Below are 12,957 nucleotides of genomic sequence, written 5' to 3'. Positions count from 1 at the left end.
TGTTTTTGGTTAGATATTTCTAGAAGTAGAAGGTTCTCCAATATTCTTGAATTAGGGTTAAGCTATATATACTCCAGCTGCCCAAGGCTAATCAGAACTGTAATGAGACCTGTAATAAGACATATCAAGAATTGTACAGCGCCATATAAGATTCTATTGGGAGAGCTATTGTGACTTTATCTGTGGATTATTACAACACTGTGTGTGGATTTATTCATATTGCCTGGAACTTTACAAATCATCGGTGGACATTCAATTTCCTTGTGGATTTGTGATTATTGTTAATTTGAAACCTGGAAGGATCAAGGATTATACCAGGACATTCGCATACAGATAAGTAACACTTTAAATCATCGTACTAGTCTTGTACCACCACCAATTACTTTAGATATTGTAAACCATCTCTGTATAATATTGTATATATAATTAAATTGTGTTTTGAATTTAGCTGCTGGTTTCTCCTTTCTGTTATTCGTGAATCCTTACATGGACCTGTACTTAAAATTACATGGAAGCGACATCACAGAAACAAGTACGTTAAAAAAAAATCTGCCTTTCTTTTCATATAGTTCTAATCTAATCATTGTGCATGAAATGCAAATCAACTTCACAATTGCTAGATCCCAGATCTAGATGCCGTGCATGATTTATATTATAATTTGATATAATTTATAGATTTTGACAGCAGTAGTAACATTTCCCTGAAATTACTTTCAAATTGATTAGATATTCTATTTAGTGTACAAAAGATGTAGAATTGATTTCATATAAGACTCACTCACACCAAGAACACGTAAATATGTGTATACCGGTAGTAGGCCTATGTCAAATAAAGTTTCAGTTAAGAAAAGACCTTGGGTAGTTCAACAGAAAAGCTAAATAACTAATAAATCCTTTATATGTGTATCTCGACATGATAATTGATAACAAAAGATAAAAGACATATATACAAGTTTACTGTAGGAGATCCAGAGTACAGAAAGTTTAAAATATGGCTGAAGTTTTTCGTCCAAAACTTACATTTTGGTTCATTAATTTATCGCCCCCTTTGTTCTAATTATTTAAGCGCCCTGGTCGCTAACTACAGCAAATACTGCAATTGATCATATGATTTCTATGTCTGCTTCCTGTGGAGATGTTTACTACTGTAGAATACTATCCAGACCCATCACATGGTCCCTGGATACACTTCTGGGAATTTTGAAGGTTTTTTGAGAAAAGGCCACAGTGATTATGAAAGTGGCCGTTACACAAAATTAGTCAACAATATCGAAAGGCCAGTATTACGCCTTTCCTTATAAAATCGATATGTACAGTACTAGTGAACACAAACGAAGACATTACCGCATTGTTACCAAGCCTAATATCATTATTGAATGGATTTTTTTTTTTTAATTTCCTAACAGATGTTTCTCTGATGGTATGATTGCTTGACGGTCTAATCGGAATACTGATCGCATAAAATAAAAACAGAATTTTTCCCATCCCTTCCCTTGCTAAGTCGTTAGTACAAAGATTCCCCCTTCTCCTTCCCCTCCCATAGGAGTTATGCTACATCCATTAGATAATTCGACACCCCCTTTAACAGCAGTGCACTCACCCATCTAGTATGGCTTATGTTCTATGATGGTGGTTCAGCGTGGGTGTAAGGCTGTTTTTAGACTACTTTGCAGCAGAACTCGTACATCACACTGCCACTGTAGCAGTATTGAATAACCTTTCAACTTTGAACTAATTCGAGGCACCACGCGTCTGTCTTTGTTGATGTGACTTTCAAGGGACCGAACATATAGTTTTGAGCATTGCATTTGGTAGGTAAGTATATACAAATAAAATGTTCAAATTATTCTGTAAAATGCAAAAACTTCAAATTCTTTCTCATTTTTTAATAAATTTATCTTGACAAATATGTCTATGAGGAACAAAGCTTGGTCTGTAGAAGAGAAACCGAATTTAGTTTAGGTTGTTTACAATGGATTGTCGTTGTTTACAATGGATTAAATGCATCGTATATATAGAAACATTACAAGTAAGACTGAGATAATTGAAAGCACAAGGTATTATGTATTACTAATATTTTTAACTAAGATTAAATTGTATTATATGTTAACATTGAATCGCTAATATTGTATCATATATTGTTATAATTATATTTCGTTTGTAGAATATTATGCATTAATTAGTCACCATAACAAATTTTTGTTTTAAAAAAAATCCATGTCTATAAATTGAATCTCGACGCCTTTGATAAACAGATTAGAAACCTAAACATTAATCTGAATGTGCTGACATCGAAGCTGAAAAACAGGATCGATACGAATTAAGAAAGTATATTAACTGTAATACATCATGTATGTACTATAAAATGCACTTGCTATATTGAAATCAAAGTTATTTCCAAGTTCTACTCTCTATTTCGGATAGATATCGATTATTTGTACACAGAATATAAATATTTGATTCCTCTATTCGAAACTAAACAGTTCACAAATTAAACCACTCACTTGAACTTGAACACTATAAACAAACATAAAATATTGGAGATAATTGAATACGGCATAGGAAGTCTATATTTTCCTTGTAATTAGAAACTACCAGATAAGCTTTAGCTGCTGATGTAGGGGCCGCTGCTTAGACTTGAGGGGGTCGCTGCTGATGTTGTAGGGGCCGTTGCTTAGGCTTTAGGCGGTCGCTGCTGATGTTGTAGGGGCCGCTGCTTAGGCTTTAGGGGGTCGCTACTGATGTTGTAGGGGCCGCTGCTGATGTTGTAGGGGCCGCTGCTTAGGCTTTAGGGGGTCGCTACTGATGTTGTAGGGGCCGCTGCTGATGTTGTAGGGGCCGCTGCTTAGGCTTTAGGGGGTCGCTGCTGATGTTGTAGGGGCCACTGCTGATGTTGTAGGGGCCGTTGCTTAGGCTTTAGGGGGTCGCTGCTGATGTCGAAGGGGCTAGACGCTGCTGATGTTGTAGGGGCCGTTGCTTAGGCTTTAGGGGATCGCTACTGATGTTGTAGGGACCGTTGCTTAGGCTTTAGGGGGTCGCTACTGATGTTGTAGGGACCGTTGCTTAGGCTTTAGGGGGTCGCTACTGAAGTTGTAGGGGCCGCTGCTTAGGCTTTAGGGGGTCGCTACTGAAGTTGTAGGGGCTGCTGGTGAGGCTGTGGGGGCCGCTGCTTAGGCTTTAGGGGCACCACCGTCTAGCCGGGCATGTGGACCTGTATGTTATTATGATAATCATTACTCGTGATAAAATCTCTATTTAATATGTTGATAGCCAAGTCCCCATATTACCATATCATATAGAGAAATCTACTTATATGGAATGTATTTTGTCAAGCAAACATAAAAAAAACACGTATCTTTACTTGTTTATTGAGAGTTACAGTAATGCCTTTGGTCTGTTTTAAATGAACACGGCATGTATAGAACTTTATTATTACATACACTAGAAATTATTGTCAAAAATAGTCGACTTAAGTTTTTTCTCCATTTAAGTTGAAGCCAAACAAATAGAACATAATATTGCAGTTTAAAAAAGTATATCTTACCGTATTAATACTTAGGTCACAATGCATTAAACTTTGGTTAACGTCCTACAGTATATGTGCCTTAAACAATATCCATCAGAGTCTTTAGATCTTGAATATCTAGGCATATACATTTATCATCACAGTGTGATTTAAGGACGGTTAAATCAGTTTCACAACCAGGTTATATGATAACATTGAACATGTTAACTACGGAATAGGATTGTATTGTCTTAAATTTGGAATATTTTCAGTAAACTTATACTGTAATATCTATCTGATGGATGCTATCTTCATTTTTTTTACATTAAAATATGTTGAAAATTAATGACATGGATAGGTTAACATTTCCGTTAATATTTCAATTTTGCTTGTTACGAGCATTTTCATTGGCTTAAAAAATACTTTATCAGTCCATAAAGGAAAAAATGGCGTCGCCGTTTGTAACGTTGCTTCTGATTGGTTGAGATGACGGTGTAATAAGTTCATAGACAAAAGAGTTCAAAAATGAATTTTGAATATTGAAGAAAATATCTTTAGTAAATTGAATTATAAAGATTAATTTGAATTTTTCTTTGTTATGGTTTTTTAGAGTACACACAGATTTTTGTGTTATATCTCCATAACATAAAAAATCTATTTAAGTTAATCCTTAAATAATCATTCAGATACAGTATGGCCGAGACGACATGGACACGGTACCGGTGCGCGCTGATCCTGGCCGGTCTATTCCTGATTGGAGCACTAGCCGTAATACTGGGCGTGGCTCTCGGTGTTATAGCAAATCAGGTGGATGATAGCCATGAAGGCGTGGTTCAAAGAGTTCTGGACGGATTTCCACTCATAGATGGGTAGGTATGGAGTATATGATTAATGCAGAGATGTTAGTTTTTGTATTTGCACATTACAGAGTTATCTGTCCTTTTAGTCTATATAGGTATTTATTGTTATGAAGTGTGTTTGCGGCCATAAAGTCATATTCTCCAGGGAAATGACATGAGTTTCGTTCACTAAAAATGACGTCACAATGATTACCTACACGTAAGTGCAATATACAAGGACGGAATACACAAAATCCGCTTTTATTCGATACAGTTTTGGAAATTGCAATTAATAAAAATAAGAGTTATATTATACTCAGAAATCCGGATCTCAATTGAAAACCCAAAGAACGATCTTTTACATACATGTAACAAAATTTCTTGAATATAGATGCACTCTTTAGAGAGAGACAGAAAAAACCGTGATATCATTTTGCAACCAGCAAACAAAATCGACACACCATTTACTTCTTATATATAAAGAATCTGTATTCATTTAAATTCTCGTAAGTATTATTTGAAATGTTCTCCACTGATCCCTGAGAATCAAAAGCATAGTTTCTGTTATGAATCAAACAATTTAGTTGATATTGTAATTCTTCCAGGCATAATGATTTCCCATGGGCAGTTCGTCAGTCCGCTAAGAACAAAGTGAATTCCTTCGATTTCAACGGTGACCTTGGAGAAGTATGGACAGCGGACGGCAACGTAACTGATCCAAGTATCCCCTTTATGCCACCCAGCACCAGTATTCCTAATCTGCTGAAAGGGAAGGTTGGCACGCAGGTAAGTTTCGGAGTAATGCAGGGACAAAGAATAGTATTAATTCAAGAAATAGTGGGATTTATATTAGGTGCGCATTAAACAATGTCTGAATACAAAAAAAATAGATACAATAGAAAATTCTTATAAAGTTACAACTCATTCAAATTTCCAGGCAAAGTCAAGAAAGAGAGCAGTTTCAAAATATCTATCTTCGAATTTTCTACTTTTGGAAAGAAATAATCTGTCGATTTTTCGTGATATATTAATTATTAACCATATAACATCCTTTGATCTACACTCTAAGCTCTTGGTATTACTATATGTCTAATTATTGTAGTCTTGTTTTATAGTTCATAACTCATATCGAGTCTTACGAAGTACTCTTATATCATTTACTTACGTTAAATAGTTATTTCTGTCAACGCTCCGAACTTTAATACGGATACATTTACCATTTAATCACTCAATAAACATAAAGAAAGTTGCTGTTTTCCATGTTACCAGGAGATATTTCAAGTATCATCTCCATCAGTTAGATGGTTATTTGTATTTTCACAAGATTATTGTACTTAGTTCGGGTTGACATGGAACTTAACAACCAGCAAAACGTCATTAGAGTCAAATTGACTATCATACATAAGACGGGATACCGTCATGAGGTATACTTACTAGCAATGTTTTATTCCTTTATAGTTCTGGGCGATATTTGTGGCGTGTTCCTCCTCGGGTAAAGATGCCGTTCGGATGGGATTGGACCAGATCGATGTCGTTTATAAGCTTATACGGCGTTACTCAGATGTTTTTGATCTGATCAGGAGTTCTGACGGTATGGTATCATTACAACTAAATACAACTAACGAGTGCTAGTTTCATATGAATTCATTTTTGAGAGTCATAATAGTTTCTTATGTTATGAGTTCAATAAAGCGATAAATAGCATTGATACAACCATTATTTTGTAGTTGATATGACCACATTCTATGTGGAAATTGCAAATACGTTTTATTGTCAAACCAAAATGTATAGAAAAAAAGTCATACATTCTGACATCGTAACTCATAATTGTCTAAATAGATCATTTTTGGACAAGATGGCTATTGAGTTTCATCAAGAACAATTAGTTTTTCCAGCGCGTGGAACACAATTTTGCGTTGCCCTTCCTCTGAAGAACCGATGAAAGGTCAAATCCGGCCTTTATCGTATATGGACCCTATGTATTCCCGCGTATTTATATGGCATTTCCCTTCTTGATTTGTAGTGAACAAATACTAATAATTCGGAATACTGGCGATACCGGCCATATCTGCAAGTTATGGCGACCTTAACATGATAAACGGTTGTATTTTCAGATATAATGGACACCTTCCGCAAAAACAAAATCGGTAGCGGTATCGGAATCGAAGGGGGTCACATGATCGGCAACACACTCGGAGTACTGCGTATGTTCTACGAACTAGGAGCCCGTTACATGACCTTGACCCACAGCTGTGACACCGACTGGTGAGTGACGTCATAGCACGAATAATGGAAAAGTGCAGGTGATGGTAAAATTTGAGTGAATCGTTATGAATTGAATTCAAAACGAAAGTTGATTAAATCTGAAAGAGATCCCCACCTCAACACACACATGTCTTTAATATTTTGTTTTTATTTCAATTCAAAACACGATACCAATGTTTTAACAAAAATCAATTATGTGAGAGGAATTTGTAAAACGTGGAAGTTTAGCGGTTTACTGCATTCTTACATGTCTGCATTTAAAACATTTCGATATAAACAAGTTAATGTATGTGAGTTTTAATAATCAGATATTATTGTTTATTATTAAAGGGCTGACAACTTTATTGTTGACATCAACGAGACATCAACAAGGGGACTAACTGTATTTGGCAAGGTACCCTCAACACTGGAAAGTTATACTTATACATTTAGTAACATTTGACAATGGACATTTTCTCTTAATCATTAAAGTAATTTGTTTATGCATCTTGGTTAGCAGCTAGGCGTTTTGATACCATCCTTATCAGTATCTTAGTTAATTAGATTAATGTTTAAGCATATCTAAATGTAACAAAAACATCACTATTTTAGTTTGCATATTAATTAAAATTCTTGAGTATTTTCCTTTCCGAGTGCAAATGAACTATTTTCCGATTCATATTCTAATACGTAGTGAAGCCTTTGCCTTAAATGTTGTCCATCTCCACAGATCGTTGTCAAGGAGATGAACCGTCTCGGTATGATTGTTGACCTTTCGCACGTGTCGCACCAGTCTATGATTGATGCTATCATGACGTCAGAAGCACCCGTTATCTTCAGTCATTCCAACGTCTTTACTCTCTGTAATAACTATAGAAATGTACAGGATGACGTCATTGACATGCTGGTAAGTCAAGGTCAAAATAATGCTCATAGTTCGCTGTTACATTGAACTGGAGTAACCGTATACCGTGTATCATAATCATTAATCTGTCTGATGAAATTCATATCAACATTAATTTAATGTTATAAGTATGTATGGTACAGTTATTGAATGATAATGATATGTGCAGTGTATAGTTATAATTGTGACTAATTTATATCGACATGATGCTATTCTGTTAACCTAAAAAAACTCACAGCGATATGTCAGAAAAATATCGTTTTCAATATTTTGGGGCTATCTCTATATATTACGATTTCAAATACAGTTTATTTCAAATACAGTTTTAGTCTTTGATACTGTATGCAGCATATTTTAATTACTGTAAAATCAGTTGTATGCATTTATTAGAATACTAGATATTTATATGATATATTTACTAGGTAACTAGATATGATGATTTATTAGAATACTAGATATTTATATGATATATTTACTAGGTAACTAGATATTTGTATGATATATCTATTAGATAACTTCATATTTGTATGATATGTTTATTAGATAACTAGATATTTGTATGAAGCAAAAATGGCATCATTACATCTATTTTGTAGAAAGAAAATGGAGGTATAATGATGGTGAATTTTTTCACTAAGCACCTGAATTGTGAACCAAACAAACATGAAAATACAACCATTCAGACAGTGGCAGGTGAGTTCTCCTACACAGATTAAGTCATCACCATTACCGAGCAACAAATCTGAAATGAACAACCATTAACGAAAAACAAATCTGAAACGAACAATCATTAGCTAACAACGAAAATCAAATCTGAAACGAACAATCATTACCTAACAACGAAAAACAAATCTGAAACGGACAATCATTACCGAACAACGAAAAACAAATCTGAAACGAACAATCATTACCTAACAACGAAAAACAAATCTGAAACGAACAATCATTACCTAACAACGAAAAACAAATCTGAAACGGACAATCATTACCGAACAACTAAAAACAAATCTGAAACGAACAATCATTACCTAACAACGAAAAACAAATCTGAAACGAACAATCATTACCGAACAACGAAAAACAAATCTGAAACGAACAATCATTACCGAACAACGAAAAACAAATCTGAAACGAACAATCATTACCTAACAACGAAAAACAAATCTGAAACGAACAATCATTACCGAACAACGAAAAACAAATCTGAAACGAACAATCTTTACCGAAAAACGAAAAAACAAATCTGAAACGGACAATCATTACCTAACAACAAAAACAAATCTGAAACGAACAATCATTACCGAACAACAAAAACAAATCTGAAACGGACAATCATTACCTAACAACGAAAAACAAATCAAATCTGAAACGGACAATCATTACCTAACAACGAAAAACAAATCTGAAACGGACAATCATTACCTAACAACGAAAAACAAATCTGAAACGAACAATCATTACCGAACAACGAAAAACAAATCTGAAACGAACAATCTTTACCGAAAAACGAAAAAACAAATCTGAAACGGACAATCTTTACCGAAAAACGAAAAAACAAATCTGAAACGGACAATCATTACCTAACAACAAAAACAAATCTGAAACGAACAATCATCACCATTACCGAGCAACAAATCTGAAATGAACAACCATTAACGAAAAACAAATCTGAAACGGACAATCATTACCTAACAACGAAAAACAAATCTGAAACGAACAATCATTACCGAACAACGAAAAACAAATCTGAAACGAACAATCATTACCGAACAACGAAAAACAAATCTGAAACGAACAATCATTACCTAACAACGAAAAACAAATCTGAAACGAACAACCATAACCTAACAACGAAAAACAAATCTGAAACGAATTATCATTACCGAACAACGAAAACAGTTGTTTAACGAACAATCATTACCTAACAACGAAAAACAAATCTGAAACGAACAATCATTACCGAACAACGAAAAACAAATCTGAAACGAACAATCATTACCGAACAACGAAAAACAAATCTGAAACGAACAATCTTTACCGAACAACGAAAAAAAATATGAAATGAACGATCATTACCTAACAACGAAAAACAAATCTGAAACGAACAATCTTTACAGAACAACGAAAAGTAAATCTGAAATGAAAAAAACTGAGACAGAACTGATAACTGAATACTGTTCGTTACAACTATCACTTCCAATGGATTCAGCTTCGTATTTCAGAATGTATAATTGAGTTTGAAAGCGTAATGCATCTATTTCAAGTAACATATTTACACTTTGAAAAGAAATTATAACAAATATTTACTTTATGACATATGTAAATATATTTGTTTAATAACAAATGTTTGACATCATGATTTTTTTTGGCAGACCATATTGAATACATCAAGAACAGAATTGGTGCAGACTTTGTTGGACTGGGCTCCGATTTCGACGGGGTTTATCCGTAAGTTTAGTTTTAGATGTGGAATCACTTGCCTCAAAATGCTTTAGATGTAATTAAAAATATTCATCTTGATGTTGATGATATCATGATTACTGCCTCTTAAAATGCTATTTAGCATGTAATTAGCGAGTACAAAATTATATCTGTGTCTATAAAGGCTACGGAATGGGCAAAGAATGATTATTGACTCGCAGTCTCAGCCAATTGTCTTGAGACAGTATGTACAAGTAAAATGTGATATAACTAGTCATTCAGAACTAGTGGTCTTATTAATTCAATGGATCCTTTTTTATAAAGAGAGAAGACAAGTTTAACTTTTAATTGCGACAAAGAGTAATAGTTTTCCAAATAAGAAAACGTTTGTAAATATATTGACAATTTAAATTTGAACGTTTCCCCAATTTTTATTTTTCAATAATGCAGGTTACCCATAGGTCTGGAAAACCCATCCAAATACCCTGATCTACTTTTGGAGCTCCGGAACCGAGGGTGGACAGAAGGGGACTTGCGGAAATTAATCGGAGAAAAACTTCATGAGGGTGTTTAAGTCAGTCGAACGGGTAAGTGTCCTGGGACTACATGTTCAAGAATGGAGATAGATATACGAGTATGCTTAAGTAAACTGGCATTTTGTACATGTACATTTTACACATGTAACTTACGAGTGTAAGGTGTCAAGAGTAAACTGGCATTTTGTACATGCACATTTTACACATGTAACTTACGAGTGTAAGGTGTCAAGAGTAAACTGGCATTTTGTACATGTACATTCTACACATGTACCATAGTGAGTGTAATATAACTTCGACAGCTCTGGAAAATATTTATTGGACGATTTGTTGTTGCGAGTCATTTGAGAACAAAAACCGCCATCGGTAGCTCCCAGAAAATAATTATAGTCTCAGTAGAGTATATCGATCTTGGGACGTTGTAGACATGTAACAGCTACTGCGCTGCCTACCAATTTTAGACGATGATTGATTTAAACATATTTTATTGCAAAATGTGCAATGGGATTGGGCACAAGTTATACAACTTATATTAAGCCCGATCCCAAAAATAATAAAACATTCAAATTACAGACAAGATGGCATTTACAAGAGAATATATACATCATATATAAAGTTGTATTTGAGACAGAGAGAGAGAGGGAGAGAGTGAGGGAAGAACGAGAGAAAGATAGAGGTGGGGGAGGGAGAGAGCTATTTTATAACCAGTATGCTCCTCAAGGTGTTAGTTTCAACTCGTAATATACTATTATTTTAAAATCTTAAAATCTACCCCTCCGATAAAGACGACAGAAGTTCTAAACCACTTTTCTTAACTTTCGACTTCTCAATGTTCATATCATCCTGTCTTGATGATGATTGATTGGTTACGGAAACCTATTTATAATATTGACTTAATATACATCGTAAAACCAGAGCTATGCATGATGTAATCCAATCAGGTTAGAAGAAAATAAAATATCACAATATGCAATTGCATATTAATGTTAATTACCCGTTTTGATTGTTGACAGGTGCGAGATGAATTAAGAGACCAGCCGCCGTATGAAGACATCATCGACCGAGAGGACATCACACTGAAGGAATGTACTACGAACATATAGGACATGGCAACTAAAACAATAGCATCTCCGATTGGCGTATCAATCCCTTGAAATGATGGTATAATTTAACAAAATAGCACGTACCGGTGAAGAGTTCAATTCAGTAATACACTTTTTAAAAGTTCTGGAAAATCCAAAAGTAATTCAGATTAATCTGTTTTCAATATATATATACATATATTTAGCTTGCATTGAAACCATTTGTATCATGGCATTGAATAGCATAAAACTTAGTAGGAAGTACTTGGGAGATCGTTGATTTATGTTACCGTGATGTATTTGTAAACTCAACAGTAGATATTACAACGGCAGGGACAGTTGCTCAATGTGTATCTTCTAACATGTATAGTGTAGTCCTTTGGTTGTCGATTAAGTTAATGTATAATGTGCGTATTATTGTAAGGGGAGCTTATTAATAGTTACCGGTAAAAGCAAGTTTATCTGATTTTAAACAATGAAGTTGAATATATTATCATGTCATGTTTATCCATATAAAAGCTGAAAACAACACTGGTGCTAAAACTTAGAAACGTTTATAATTAAAAGTTGTTTTTCTGCTGTTTTTTTATCAAATTATAATGTACAGAAATTACAAAATCATTTTGACACCCGCTAATACTAACAGTCGTTAATCATTTTGTTCCAGTTCCGATAACTCAAACTCGATGTTGTATGTATGCTGGCCATTGTTAACGTTGGTAATTCGTGTTAAGTCTTAACCTTAGTATTGTAAGGCGGTGAATTATTGTTGAAGTGCTCATAATGTGGTCGCTTATTGTTCTATTCAAGGTACTTTTAATAAATAATGTATGATAGAAGATTGTTTTCTTAAATGTCATAAATAATAAAACCAAGTTTTGACGGGTTTCAAATTAAGGTACCAATTTATCAGTATAAAATATGTGTTCTAAACTAGATACTGTAATCTAACTTTCGTTTGCGTGCGATTTACTAACGCGAATTTCGAAGTCACAGTAAATTATGTACGGTTTACCTCCGCGAATTTATAAAAACTTATTATGATAGTACAATGTAATTTCCATATTAATTTTTTAAAATTCAATTGTGTTCAAATAGATATCGCAAAATATAGCAACCGCGAAAAAAATGGTTTTACAAGTATGTAATAATGTTTGGTCGGTACTACTTAGAATGTTACATGTACAATTGTCATTTCAGATATTAATAAAATATTTAAATGTACGTATTTAGTCGTTCTTCTCAATACTTTACTGTTTGACATAAGTATTTGTCCGTTTAGATAATTAACAAACATATCTTGATTTTTTTTCTGATATTTTACAGGCGTTTATTGCAATGAGAAATTGTCTGATGACTTTTTAGTAAAATAATTGTTTACTACCTTTAAGCACCGATAATACATTTGATATATATTGTTTACCTA

The 12,957-nt window shown here is 34.0% G+C and overlaps 1 pseudogene; it reads left to right on the top strand.

The window, feature by feature from the left end:
• Nucleotides 1–4,113: 4,113 nt before the first annotated feature.
• On the top strand, nt 4,114–12,118 carry LOC138314178 (dipeptidase 1-like; annotated as a pseudogene).
• Nucleotides 12,119–12,957: the final 839 nt, after the last annotated feature.

This window comes from Argopecten irradians, chromosome 2, assembly GCF_041381155.1.
Source record: "Argopecten irradians isolate NY chromosome 2, Ai_NY, whole genome shotgun sequence".
Classification (NCBI taxonomy): domain Eukaryota; kingdom Metazoa; phylum Mollusca; class Bivalvia; order Pectinida; family Pectinidae; genus Argopecten; species Argopecten irradians.
Note: the sequence above shows the minus strand (reverse complement) of the source record. Positions and strands in the feature narration are given on the sequence as shown.